We start from the raw sequence: 12,478 nt of genomic DNA on the forward strand, positions 1-12,478 counted from the left end.
CCAAACTTTGAAGAGAGATGTTCTCATGGCCGAGGGCTGCTGAAGAAAGTGAAAAGAGGTAAAGAGTGAGTGTCGCCTGCGGGAAACGTCATCACAGCGCACCGGAAGCGGCTCGAGGATGAAGAGTAAGCGGGGTTGAAGGTCTCAAACCTTTGTAGGGGTGGGATGTAAAGGGTCGGGGACTTGGTGCTGGTAGGTGAACAGGGTCGCAGCGGAGTCCGAATGAAACTGCTGGGGGCATTGTCCCGCAGTACATAAGTGAACCCGAGGCCCAGAGTCTCGGTGGCCTGGCTGAGTCCCTGACCTAGAGATGGATGGATGTCAGAGCTGGAGACAGGTCTCCAAGGGGCCTGCTTAGCGGTGCTAAAGGAGGGCCTACGGCCTGGGGCCGACTTGGCCACTACCTGGTGACAGTGGTTAAGGCCCTGAGCCTCTCTACAACCTGGTTTCCATTCTGTGAGGTTACTGATAGTGCTGCCTGCCCAGCCTGCTGTTTTGGGAAGGGCCCTTGTCTGGTGGAAAGCGCTGGGAGCGTGCTGAGGAATGCTGGGAGCGTGCTGAGGAATGATATCCAGGACTTTGGGAGTTGAGCGGAGAATAGCTATGCCAAGGAAGGGAGCAAGCACCCAGGGCGGTTATAAGCTAGGGAGTAACGGTAGACACTTAAAACTGGTTTTTGGACCAGTATGTTCATTTCCACCTCTGCCACTCCTATCTCTGTGATCAAGTTATGTGTCTCAGCATATCTGAGCTTCAGTTTTCTCACGTGGGTTATAGGAATAATATCTACTTTAAAGGATTGCTCAGGAAATACAATGAGATAAAATGTGCAGCTTTTAGCCAGGTACATGACAAGTAATGAGTGCTCAATAACTGTTAGATGTGTATTGTTCCAGAAAAGACTTTCAAGTCTAGTGGACACACCTGTGACAGTTGAAGCACAGTCATTCCTGGGGTTGCTCTTTAGCAACAGGTTTTAATGCCATTCTTGCATTTCAAGGAGAACCAGACTCTGAATATAATATAATATATTAAAATGTAATATAATATATTGTATAATATAAACACTTTGGTTTGCTTGTTCACGAGCACTCAGGGAAACACAAAGGAGCTAGGGTGGAATTTGCAGTGTCGTGTGAACCACGTTTTCTAGTCTTTTGACCCTTAAACCAGGCCTTTGTCTTACACTTATTCCATTTACACCCATATTCTGTCCCCAAAAGCCATATTTTTCTTCATCAGAAAGTTAAGTAAGGAACAGAGGAGTGTGGAGGTTTTTAAGGTTGAAACTACATTGATCGATATATATATATATATTTTGTGCTTGAAGAAAGACCTACTATGTTTTATCAGTGTAGGACACCACCTGTTGTATGATAGACCCTAATTTCATTGATATAAATATCTGAGAAATCCGCCTTAAAACATCTTATAGTAAACAAAATAATATTTCTAACCAACTGCAACCAGGGAAGCTCTATCATATAACTTTTATTAAAGATTTATTTATTTAATTGAGAGCGCACGCACTCAGAGGGGAGGGACAGAGAGAGACAGAGAGAGATTCTCAAGCAGACTCTCCGCTCAGCGAGGTGCCAGACACAGGGCTCGATCCCAGGACCCCAAGATCATGACATGAGCCAAAATCAAGAGTCGGACACTCAACTGCCTGAGCCACCCAGGCACCCCGAGAAGCACTGTTTGAAAGCACACTCTTGGACCTTCTAGGACGGGTGGCCAGAGGGTAGAGTAAGAGGCATCCAAGAAAGCTGAGAAGCCTGTGCTCTTTGTAGCAGCCCATCTTCTCCTATCTCTAAATAAGCATAGTTAGTTTCATAGTTAGAAAGGTCGTGGGTCTTAGAGTCATGCCCAACAGGAATTGATCATTTCGTCTTGTTTGTTTGAATCCCTGGGTGTGGTCTCCCATGCCTTTTCTCAGAAAGAGGCCAAGGAGTTGGATGCAGAGGTACAGTGCATGGCAGGAAGTCTGGGAGCAGCGGAGGTGATGGCAAAGATGGCTCGATACCCCAGTCCTGCTTTAGATGTCCTTTCCCACGTCTCACTCCTCATCCTTCCAGTAGGTGGGTTCAGCTCAGTCACGATCTGCTGTTCTGATGGCCTCTTTCCATATGCCGGCCGCTGTTTTCCTCATTCGGTTAACTGGGACCTCTTGATCCTGTGTCGTCTCCCACTGTGTAGGGGACGCTGGGCTGTGCCCACCTGCCCTGGTGAGCACTGTCATTTGTCTTTGTCACTGTGCCCCCTTGCCTCTTGAAGAGGGCAGGCAGTCACATTTCCTCAGGGGAATGTATGGATTATATCTGGTGCTGCCAAACATGCTTTCTCAGCTGGGCAGAAGCTCCACTGGGGGCTGCTAATGAGCGAGTTCACCTGAAATCAAGATTTTAAGAGACTGGTACACCGTTATGTGGTTTCTTCATGAAGAAGGGCCACTTAGGAATTTAAAAGAAGCAGCTAGTTGTCCTGTCACAGTAGTAATAGTGATGATAATGGATCTTTAGTGAGTATCTAAAGGGGCAAGGCTGACGCTGACTGCCATCCTTACTGGGAGCTGCCTTGAAGATTGAGTGTATCCCATCACACCCCCTCCAGCCCCGCTTCTCCATAAGGGAGCGGGAGTATTGACACATTAGCTTCACAGCGTTGGCAGCCTGGTTAGCATAACAGGGGTTCAGGAAATCCCCAGTCAAGAGGAATGATCTGTGTAGACAGTGCCGCCTGGGCTGTGGCCGACCTAGGACACGGGCAGCTGAATGCGGAGCAGCCCGGTGGAGCTCCCAACGTGAGAGGCCGTGACATTGGAGTTCTCTCAGGAATTACACACAGTTAGGACAGTTCTTTTGCCCCCACGTCCTAGGAGTCTGTGCTAAGTCACGGTCAAATGCTGTTCTGCTCTGTGTGGGAGAGAGTGAGCACAGGAGGCTGAGATGCACTGGCACGTTCCTTCCCCACGCGCTGCGGGAGCAGACCTAGCAAGTAGCCGTGACGCGTCCTCGGGGCCAAACCCAAGGAAAGAGGATTGCAACATGGGCACCGTGTCAAAATTCCTACCCCGCAAGGTGTGGTCCATCCTTGGGCACCAGGTGGTACCATTACCCAAGTGTGAGGAGCATGTCCTTCAAGGCCATCGCTTGGTTCTACTCTGAGCTTCCCTTCATCTGGTCACAACTGACTAAATATTGTTGTCATGCATTTCTCAGGCTTTCCTCCCTGCCAAGGAGCAGAGAAGTCTTTGCTTCCTCATGTAAAGGGTTTTGGGGTTTTTTAACAATCCTCCTCAAAATAACCTCAGCGAAATAGAGTAGGGAGTTGAATTTGGACGTGGCTGTTTTGTGTGGCAGTCACGAATTGGTATTTGAACGTGACTTTCACATCTGGACAGCTGTGGGTAGCCGACATTCAGCAGTGAGAGGCTGTGTGAGGCTCAGTCGGGAGACAGATGGGTCAGTGAAGGCATCCCCTCTGTGGTGTGTAGGAGGACCTGGGGTCTAGAGCGCCCCCCACCAGAGCAGTGGGCCCTGTGCCACCTTGTCCCCATGCAGCTTCTGGGAGCCCAGCAGGCCGAGGCCTTCATGAGGGCCTTCCTGAAGCGAAGCACGCCCCTCGTGAGCGAGCAAGCCTGCGAGCACCAGCTGCAGCTCAAGGCTGTGGTCCTGGAGTACTCCACTCGCCGGAAGTGAAAAGAGAAGAAAAAAAAATCCAAAGGCCTCTCTGCCAGACAGAGGAGGGAGCTGCGCCTCTTTGACACTAAGCCGGAGCAGCAGAGGTAAGCCAAGCCTTTCCTACCTTTCTACCTAAGGCAGCTTCATCTTCCTGGAATGGGTGTGGATTTGGGAAGCCCAGAGGCAGGGCTGGGAGCCCCTTTTCCCTGAAGCTAAGGGAGCTTCTCCCACTGCTGCCACAAGGGGGCAGCCTTCTGTTACCAATTCAGGCTAGGTTTGCACTTGGCTTTTAAAGCAGGGCACCCTGAGGCTCTTGCTGTGTTATTGTCTGGCTTCTGTCCTGAACTAATGAGACCTGTACCACAAGCCAGTCTGTTACCCATGGCAACAGGCTGTTTGTCTTTCAGCTTTCCTAGAGAAAGAGGAGCTGGTATATCTTAATATATGCTCTTTATAGCTTTGAATAGCACTAGACAGAATCATCCACGGGAGTTTTATTGCCAAAGAGTGTGCTGTCCCCATGTTTCAGAAGTTTCTGAAAGGGACGCATCACTACGTGGGAGGACATGTTCCTCCCTCCAGCGGACACTGCATCCTGCCTTGGCCACAGTTCTGCATATGCTCATGTTCGGACTGTTTGTAGACTTCTGCTCCAAGATCTGTAGCTGAATAGCCTCCCACATCCCACAGGACAAAGTCAGTCGCTTTGTCCGTGACCCCGCTTGCAAAAAGGCTGGGCGTTGAGTGCAGCAAGGGGCGGCTGGTGCCCAGTTTCCCTCGCTGGTGTCTGCACCAGTGGAGCCCACTTCGAGTTCAAGCCTGAGGTTCTCCTTGGTCTGACCTGCCATTTCCTGTAACAGGTTTCCAGTGAGGCACCAGCGCAGTAGTACTGACCGCAGAGGAAAGCCTCTGAGCCCCGCCCTCACCTGGTCCCTCCTCTTTGTCCCACCACTTGCTCTCTCAGACTGTTCCCATACGTGGGGACATGCACGGCAGCCAGCGTCTCCTGTTCACTCCCCTCCCCAGGGTCAGCTCTTGTAGCAGGAGTCCGCAGAGAGCAGTGGTTCAGCAAGACTGAAGTTTATTGCTTGAAAAGACCAGATGAGCAACCCCCCCGCCCCAGCCCCGGGCTGGTGGGGCAGCGCCGCCCCCGGAGCTCCCTGGCTGCTCCCTCGCTGCTCCCTGTGCCTGCTGCCTCACAGTCTGAGGGCCTGCTGGGGCACCAGCCATCCAGGCTGCATCTAGCCAGCGGGAAGGATGGAGGGCAATGGAGGGCACCTCCTTCCTCCCCTCCTTAGCCTCAGGAGGGTTCTAGCAGTGGAAACCGAGCCTCAGGAGGTGGAAGCACTTGACTGTCGTCAGTCGGGTTATTGGCTGTAGAATTAGGATCCACACCCAGTCCCTACTGACCCAGGTCGGGGTCCTTGGCACCAGGCCTCGCTCTGTGCTCTGCTGACATTATAATCCCATGCTTGTGTCGCCTCACTTTTTACTTCTTTCTAACTTTGCCACAGATACAGTCTTTTTCTCCCTCTGCATAAACTCTGGAAACAGTACATCCGGGACCTGTGCGGGGGAGTCAAGCCAGACACGTGAGTTGCATTTCTGAAGCCTTGCCCCTCGGGGCAGAACCCAAGTCTTACGATCACTGTAAACGCAGCCTTCGGAGCCAGCCGGCTGCAGGAGTTTGTAGACCTGTGTGCTCCCTTCAGAATCTTGATCGTGGTCAACACTGAGGGCTTCTGTTTACTTCCTAGGCAGCCACAGATGGTTCAGGCCAAGCTGTTAAAGGCAGATCTTCATGGGGCTGTTGTTTCAGGTAACTCGCCTAGGAGCCCGCGGTCACCCGAACGCCTGCACCGTCCCTCAGTGGCAGGTGTCTCTGTGCTACAGGGCTAGACACACTCCTGGTCACGTGGATATTTCCAGATCACTGACATTGAGGGTGGGAGATGGAGTAGCTACCCGAGCCAGTTCTGGCCCCTTTTTGGGGTGGGAGATGGAGTAGCTACCCGAGCCAGTTCTGGCCCCTTTTTGGATACACCCTAAATGGTCTTTGTGTGCCTTTCCACACAGGGATTCCTGCTGCTCTCCCCGGGGGCACAGCAGCTGCTGGCATGCGCCCCCAGCCCTGAACAGAAAGTCCCTTCCATCCATTTCCCCATAGTTTCAATCTCAGCTGTGGACTCCCAGCTCCCAGTGTCCTCTCCAGGGCAGACCTTCCCCTGAACATCTTCATTCATCCAGCTGCCACTGCACACAGCCGCCCACATGTCCAGTAGCTGTCACAACCTTTCCATATCCAAAACCAGTCCGCCTCCTCACTTCAGCCCCTGCCCTGTGTTCCCCAGCTCCGTTCGTGGTACCAGCGTTTACCCTGGTCGTTCAGGCCAAAAACCTGGGTGGGATCACGTTTCTTCTTCCCAGTCTGTCAGCACGTGCATGCCCCCGAATCCAAGTCACCACCATCTCCCCTGGATTCCTGGAGAAGCTGCCTAACCCTCTCCCTGCTGACGCACTGCTTATCCCCCAACCGGCCAGCCAGAGGGAAGGTCTTATACCAAACCTCGGGCCATGTTTGTCTTCTGCTTCCTTACTGTGATCAGAAGGCCTCTCCGACTCTGCTGAGCACCAGGTCTGACCACATCGGCCTGTTTTCTGCTCCTCGCACATCAGGCTTGAACCCACCTCGGGGCCTTTGATTTATTCCTTCCCTCTGCCCAGAGTTCTGTGTGTTCACAGACTGACGGCTTCTCAGTATTCAGGTCCCTACTCAGGTGTCACTTCCCCCGAGGGCCTGCCATCACTGAAAGTGACCTTCCCCCCCATTACCTTGTGTTTTTTCTTCTTAACAGTTACCACTATCAGAAAATGCAATCATCTGATTTGGTACACATTCCCCTCCTACCATTAGAACATCAGCTCCTTGAGAGCAGAACCTAGAACAGTCTTGTTCACTCCCGTGCCTGGCACCAATCTCGGACAGTGCCAGGCACATAGCAGGTGCTCAGTGAATGTCTACAGGACACACGGGGGCATGGGTCAGGAGAGCTGAGGGGCCGTTCGCCCCACTCACTGCTCCACAGCCTGTAGGAAGATTTCATTCTGGCCAGAGTTTGGGAGGTCATGGGAAGGCCATGGTGGACAGGTGTTCCTTCAGATCCCATCCGTGAGACTTGGCCCCGTGCCAGCAACTTGTGGGTCTTGGTGGTGCTGGATATACACGTGATCTTGGCTCCGTAGTCCTTCCCAAGACCCCCGTGGCTGCAGGCCCTCCAAAGGACACCTTGTCAGAGCAGCCCAGAGGCTATAAAGCCACAGGCAGGGGATTGGGACCTTGAGTTCTCATGCACTTTGGTCCCTGGCCAGCTGAGGAGCCCCTCCCCCCCACCCCCACCTAGCTAGCTGTGCGGCCCCCAGCACCACTGAGGCTGAGGCCTTGAATGCCCTTTTCCTTTGCAGTCACAAAATCCAAATGCCCCTCCTATGTGGGTGTTACAGGAATCCTTCTACAGGAAAGTAAGCACGTCTTCAAAATCGTCACCAAAGAAGACCACCTGAAAGGTGTGTAACTGTGTCTCGGTGTTGTGGCCTGCAGCCTACCCGGCTTCGTCAGCCCTCTCCTCGTGGCTTCAGCGGCTCAGGTTGGTCTCTCACATCAGCAGAGATTGCAGATGCCTGCTGACCGTACATTCCATGCCTGCCCAGAACACCCTCTGCCCCCACAGCTCTCCCAAAGGCAGCGTGGAGCCCAGCCAGCAGCCACAGCCAGATACGACAGGAGGAAGGGCTGCCCGGCTACGCTTGCAGATACTTGGGTCTCTTTCCATGCCTGAGGCCCTCCCCTGCCCCAAAGCCGCTGCCCCCCAGAGCAGTGGACAGGACAGACAAGGGAGCTAGGGTAGTGCCTGTCCCTGGAGTTCCAGGATCTTGCCCTTTCTGCTGACCCTTGGGGTTCCAGGAACGCAAGTGCGGGCTCACCCTCTGGGTGGGCCAGAGCTCATTGTTCTAGCAGAGACGAGCGTACGCAGCCAGTCTGTCGAGATTTCCACACCCCTTGCTCGCAAATCTGAGATTGCAAAACCACAGTGGGAGGTTTTTGTTCCTTTAGTTTTGGAGTTTGGTTTTTCTTGCTGCTTCCTTCCGTTCTAATACAGATATTCTAGGAATAGTATTATGCATTAATGTGAACTTAACTGCATTGATTTCTCTTTTCGTGGTCTTTTTTCTCCTGGGTTTTTTTTAATAATTATCCCCAAGCTAAACTGTGTGTTCACAGTAGAAATCGATGGCTTCATTTCCTACATTTATGGAAGCAAATTCCAGGTTCGGTCAAGTGAGCGATCTGTCAGGAAATTCAAAGCCAAGGGAACAGTTGACCTGTGAGCTGTTTGCCGCGGACGCAACTGTTTTGACCCCAAGCACCAGGAACACCTGAGTGCCCACATGTCAGTGAACAGATGGCCTGGTCGGTTCTGGTTCTAGAGCCCCCCCCCCAGCCCATTAACACCAGAGTTAGGAACAATTCATCATCCGTATTGAGCAAAGAAGGCCGGGAACAGAGGGATATATGTTTCTAGGTGATGACAGGCATGTTCTGCTCCCGTGAGAGGAAACTCTGGCAGGACCCGCACAGGTTGCCCTGACTGGTGCCAGTGTGAGGTTTTTATTTCTTCCTCATCCTCCTCTGTGTCTCCTGAATGTTCTGTGATGAATCCGTGGCTTATGTAATAATAAAACACACGTGTCGGTGTAAGAGGCTCCTGGTGAAGGCCCGAGCCCTGCGACAGAGCCAAGCCGGAAGGGAAGTGGCCCGAGGCTGAGCCTGGCGGGGGCCCCACTTCTGCCCTGTAGACAGAACTTCCCGAGGGCAGGGGCTCGGCCCATCTGAGGTGTTGCTTTACATCACGCCCCCTGTGGAACTCTGGGACCGAACAGCGGTCTTCTGTGCTGTCGCAGGAAAGTGCAGAGTGAGCGGTGAGGTCGCAGAGGGGCTTTGGGCTCATGGGCTCTGGAATGAGCACTGGGACGGGCCGGGAGGCAGGCTGCCCGGTCAGGTGCTGCTCCCCATGGGCGTTCGGTACGCGGAGCTTGGACGACGGAGCCTTCTTGATCCCGTGGCTCTTGGGCTCCAGGGCAGGTCAGCTGACGGGGAACGAGACTGCAGCTCTTTCCAAGCGCTCACGTCCTAGGAGAGCCCGAGTTCCCAGCAGTGGCAGCTCCACTGGTCCCTACTGCCCCCTGCCGCCAGAAGCCTTGGCTCTTGGGTCTGAGTCAGCCCACGTGGCATGTGCCTACGGGCCACTAGGGGAGGGGCTCGCAAGCAGCCCTGAATGGGGACGGGGCTTCCAGTCTGTGGTGGTTGGAAAGCCGCATGGCTCAGAGGGACCGACGGCTCTGTTCCTTTGAGAAGTTAGTGTCTGCCTACCGGCCAGGTGAGGCAGAAACGCTGCTGGGAACAAACCGGCTGCAAATCCGTGAGCTTTTTCTTTTGCTCCAGGAGAAGCAGCAGCGCAGGACACTGGCCTCTGTCCGTGTGTCCCGCTGGCCCGCACTGGAGGAGAGGAGCCCTGGGCCAGGAATGTAAACTCTGACTCTGACGGGGGCTCAGGAAGGCCGCGCTGGGTGCCGCTGCGCCTCCCAGAGCCTGGGGCTGCACCCATGTCCCTCCGTGCGGGCTCCGTGGCTCGTCAGGTTGGTCCAGGGCTGGCTCGGATGCGCTCCTGCTGTGCTGCAGGTCTCAGATCCCAGCCCTGCAGGTCTCAGATCCCAGCCCCACCGGGGACAGGGCAGCGGGCCCGGCCACCGAGCCCTGTACTCTGACAGCCTGGTTTTGCCACAGTGGACAGCCTCAGTGCTCGCTCGCCCAGGGTCTCACCACCTGAGAGGGTTGAGCTGGGATTTGACCGCCATGGTCTGGCTGCAGAGCTGTGCTTTTGACCACGGGATGAGAAGATTCTGCTCTAAGTGTGTAACGTGGTCCCTTTAGCACTGGGCTCCCACTGAGGAGGTCACTGCCTTCTACGTGGAGTGGCTCATTCTTCCAACCATCTGAATGTGCCTCTCCGGTAACGGCCGGGGTGCTGTAGTTCCCTGAACCATGCTGCTCGTGCCCACCCCCCGTAATGGAAAAGGCGGCCAGTGTGTAAATATACAGCTGCTTTCCAGAAACGCTGTTGGTGCCACTTGGCTTGTGAAATCTGTTTTTCATGGCACAGACTCACGTTTCTGTGTGGATGGCTGTTTCATTGGTAGCCTTCTCTCCCCCCTTGCCTGAGGACACTTGACAAGAACACTCACCTGCCATGAAGCTGCCACTGTTCCTGCCTGTGTCCAGGATGCCCTGTTGTCCCCACAGCCCACCCGGGGCCACTGGGTCTGTGCCCTGAGGACGTGCCATCCTCTGAGGGCCCAGGCCCGGCAGGACGCCGGCTCTCGGTGAGCGTCCTGATGAAGTGGCACTCACTACTCCCCAGAACCAGGCCGAGGCCTCCGGAGGTGCCCCGGGGCTGGCCACGTTCCCGCGGCTGTGGCTTAGGGCCGCTTGTGGACGGCACTGTGGTAGTTTGCAGTCCAGGACCCCAGTAGAGCTGCGGCCTTGGGGCTGTTGGCTCATGGGAGACACAGCTGCATTGGCCTCACGTGTCAGTCTTCCCACACCGGAGAAACCAGAGAGGCCCACGCAGCAGCAGAGTGGTGACCAGCTCAGGACGAGACTCAGGAGCCGCAGGGCCAGCAGACAGCAGCCTGGGGACCCGCTGTTCTCCAAAAAGCATTATTCCCCAGAGCCGACTCCACGTGGAGGACGGGGCCTTAGTGCAGGGCCCACCGGGGACAGGCCAGAGCGTCTCCAGGGGAAGAAAAGGACGAAGCAGCTGGTGGGGAAGGTGAGGGGCGGCACGGGCCATGGCCACCGTGTTTTAGCGTGGGCTGCCGTAACACACTGCAGATGGGCAGTCCAAACAACAGAACGTTCTACCCACTGCTCCAGAGGCTGGAAGTCCAAGAGTAAGGTGCCCTCAAAGTTGGGGCGTGGTGAGAGCGTTCTCCTTGGCCACCTTCTTGCTGTGTCCCCACGTGGCCTTCCTCAGTGCACACCTGCGGAGAGAGATGTGACTCTTCCTCCTCTTATCAGGACACCAGTCGTGTGGTTAGGGCTCCATCTGTATGACTTCATTTCACCTTAATTACCCCCTAAAGGCTCTCCTTCTCAATGCAGTCACATTGGGAATGAGGACTTTGACAGGAGTTCGTGGGGACATAATTCCGTCCATAATCGCCATGGAGCTGCCCCACCCAGGACAGGAACCCCCTGTTGGAGCCCCTCAGAAAGGCTGCAAGACCCACCGGCTCCCATCCGCCGACACGGGCCTGGCCACACCCCTGCTCAGGGTGCTTGCGCCACTAGCCGGTTCAGTCAGCCCCGCTGCTGGACGCTGAGCTCCCCTCACCACTGGGTTCCATGACTGGCTCAGGCAGGAATGTAGGTCCCGCGGCCCCTCCATTGCCAGCTTCCCCTTCACTTCTGTGAACCACTGAGCTCCTCCCTTACCCTCCCATCGGGGCCAGGCACAGTGGTGGGAGAGGAAACGTGCACACAGGTGGCAGGGTGGACAGGGAGGCTCCCTGGAGGAGGGGGCTCGATCCAGGCAGCTGTGGGATGTGAAGAGTGACACTGAGGCTCAGGACCGGCCCAGCGGAGCAGTCGTGGAGGCCCCAGGACATCAGCTGCCCGTGAGACTCAGGGCCAGCAGGAAGGAAGGTGAGAAGGGGTGGCGGGGCTCTGGCTGCCACTCCCAAACCCGTAGGAGGTGCATCAGGTCCTGCCCAGTTCAGTGGGAGGAGAGCGGCGCTAGAGGTTTTAAGCCACGGGTCAGGGTGCGGAATCCTGCTGACCCGGTCGCCCAGTGCTGACATCTGGGGGCCTCCGTATCACCATCTGGCAAAGTGGGGCCGTGAGGCCAGATGAGGGTTTCCTGAAGGGGGCTCCTGGAACTTCGTGCATCTGCACTGGCATCAGCAGGACACCTGCTAAAAGCCGCCAGCTCCTGGGCTGCAGTCAGACTCCAGGGCTGGGGCCCAGACAGCCTCGTGTGTCTCTCAGACCCCAGCTGGCTCCTCCAATCGCTGAAGTGTGAGGTTCGCGGACTCCAGATGGTGTCTAAAGTGTCTTCCAGCTCTGATGTCTGGACTGTGATTTAAGATTTGGGACTCTCGGGATGGTGTTTTCCGGATGCTGGAAAAGATTGTCAGATGACTGATCTCTCAGGTTCTGAAGAGTAAACATGAACATTCCCCCCACAAGCCATAAATTATGGTAAAAAGCTTGCTTTCTGGACAATGGCTTTCGTTTTAATTTAGTTTGCATTTCTTAGCTATAATGCCTAATTAAGACATCTGTTAAATGTCTATAATATTAATTTAATAGGGGGGGGTTCTAATAGAACTGTATTGGAAATGTCCATTTAATTAACCTCGTGGGCCTTTAATGGATGTCTTAAATAGACATCATTAACAAGAGTGCTAGACAAATTAAAATTAGAGTCAATAACATTCTTGGTAATTTTTCCTGAGCTGTGAAGGACGAGCGTTGCTAAGTAGACAGACGCAAACATGGGCTGCACAGAGGCGTGTGGGGGCCCGGCGTCCCCAGCAAGCCCCAGGTGCGTTTCAGCCATTCTGCGTCCTGGCCTCCCCTTTGTGTGCCTCCCACACACGATGCTTGCTGGCCTGGTCCGTTAGACCGAGCTCTGGGTGAGGAGAGGGTGGCGAGGGAGGAAGATGGGCCTAAATCC

The 12,478-nt window shown here is 54.7% G+C and overlaps 1 pseudogene across 1 annotated transcript; it reads left to right on the forward strand.

Moving 5' to 3' along the window:
- Positions 1-136: 136 nt before the first annotated feature.
- Positions 137-12,236, forward strand: LOC123791370 (ribonuclease P protein subunit p29-like; annotated as a pseudogene). Its single transcript, XR_015728094.1, has 4 exons — positions 137-3,787; positions 5,198-5,275; positions 5,441-5,502; positions 7,146-12,236. The product of XR_015728094.1 is annotated as a ribonuclease P protein subunit p29-like (transcript).
- Positions 12,237-12,478: the final 242 nt, after the last annotated feature.

The sequence above is a fragment of the Ursus americanus genome, chromosome 21 (genome assembly GCF_024610735.1).
Source record: "Ursus americanus isolate L20-20 chromosome 21, mUrsAme1.1.p, whole genome shotgun sequence".
Lineage (NCBI taxonomy): Eukaryota > Metazoa > Chordata > Mammalia > Carnivora > Ursidae > Ursus > Ursus americanus.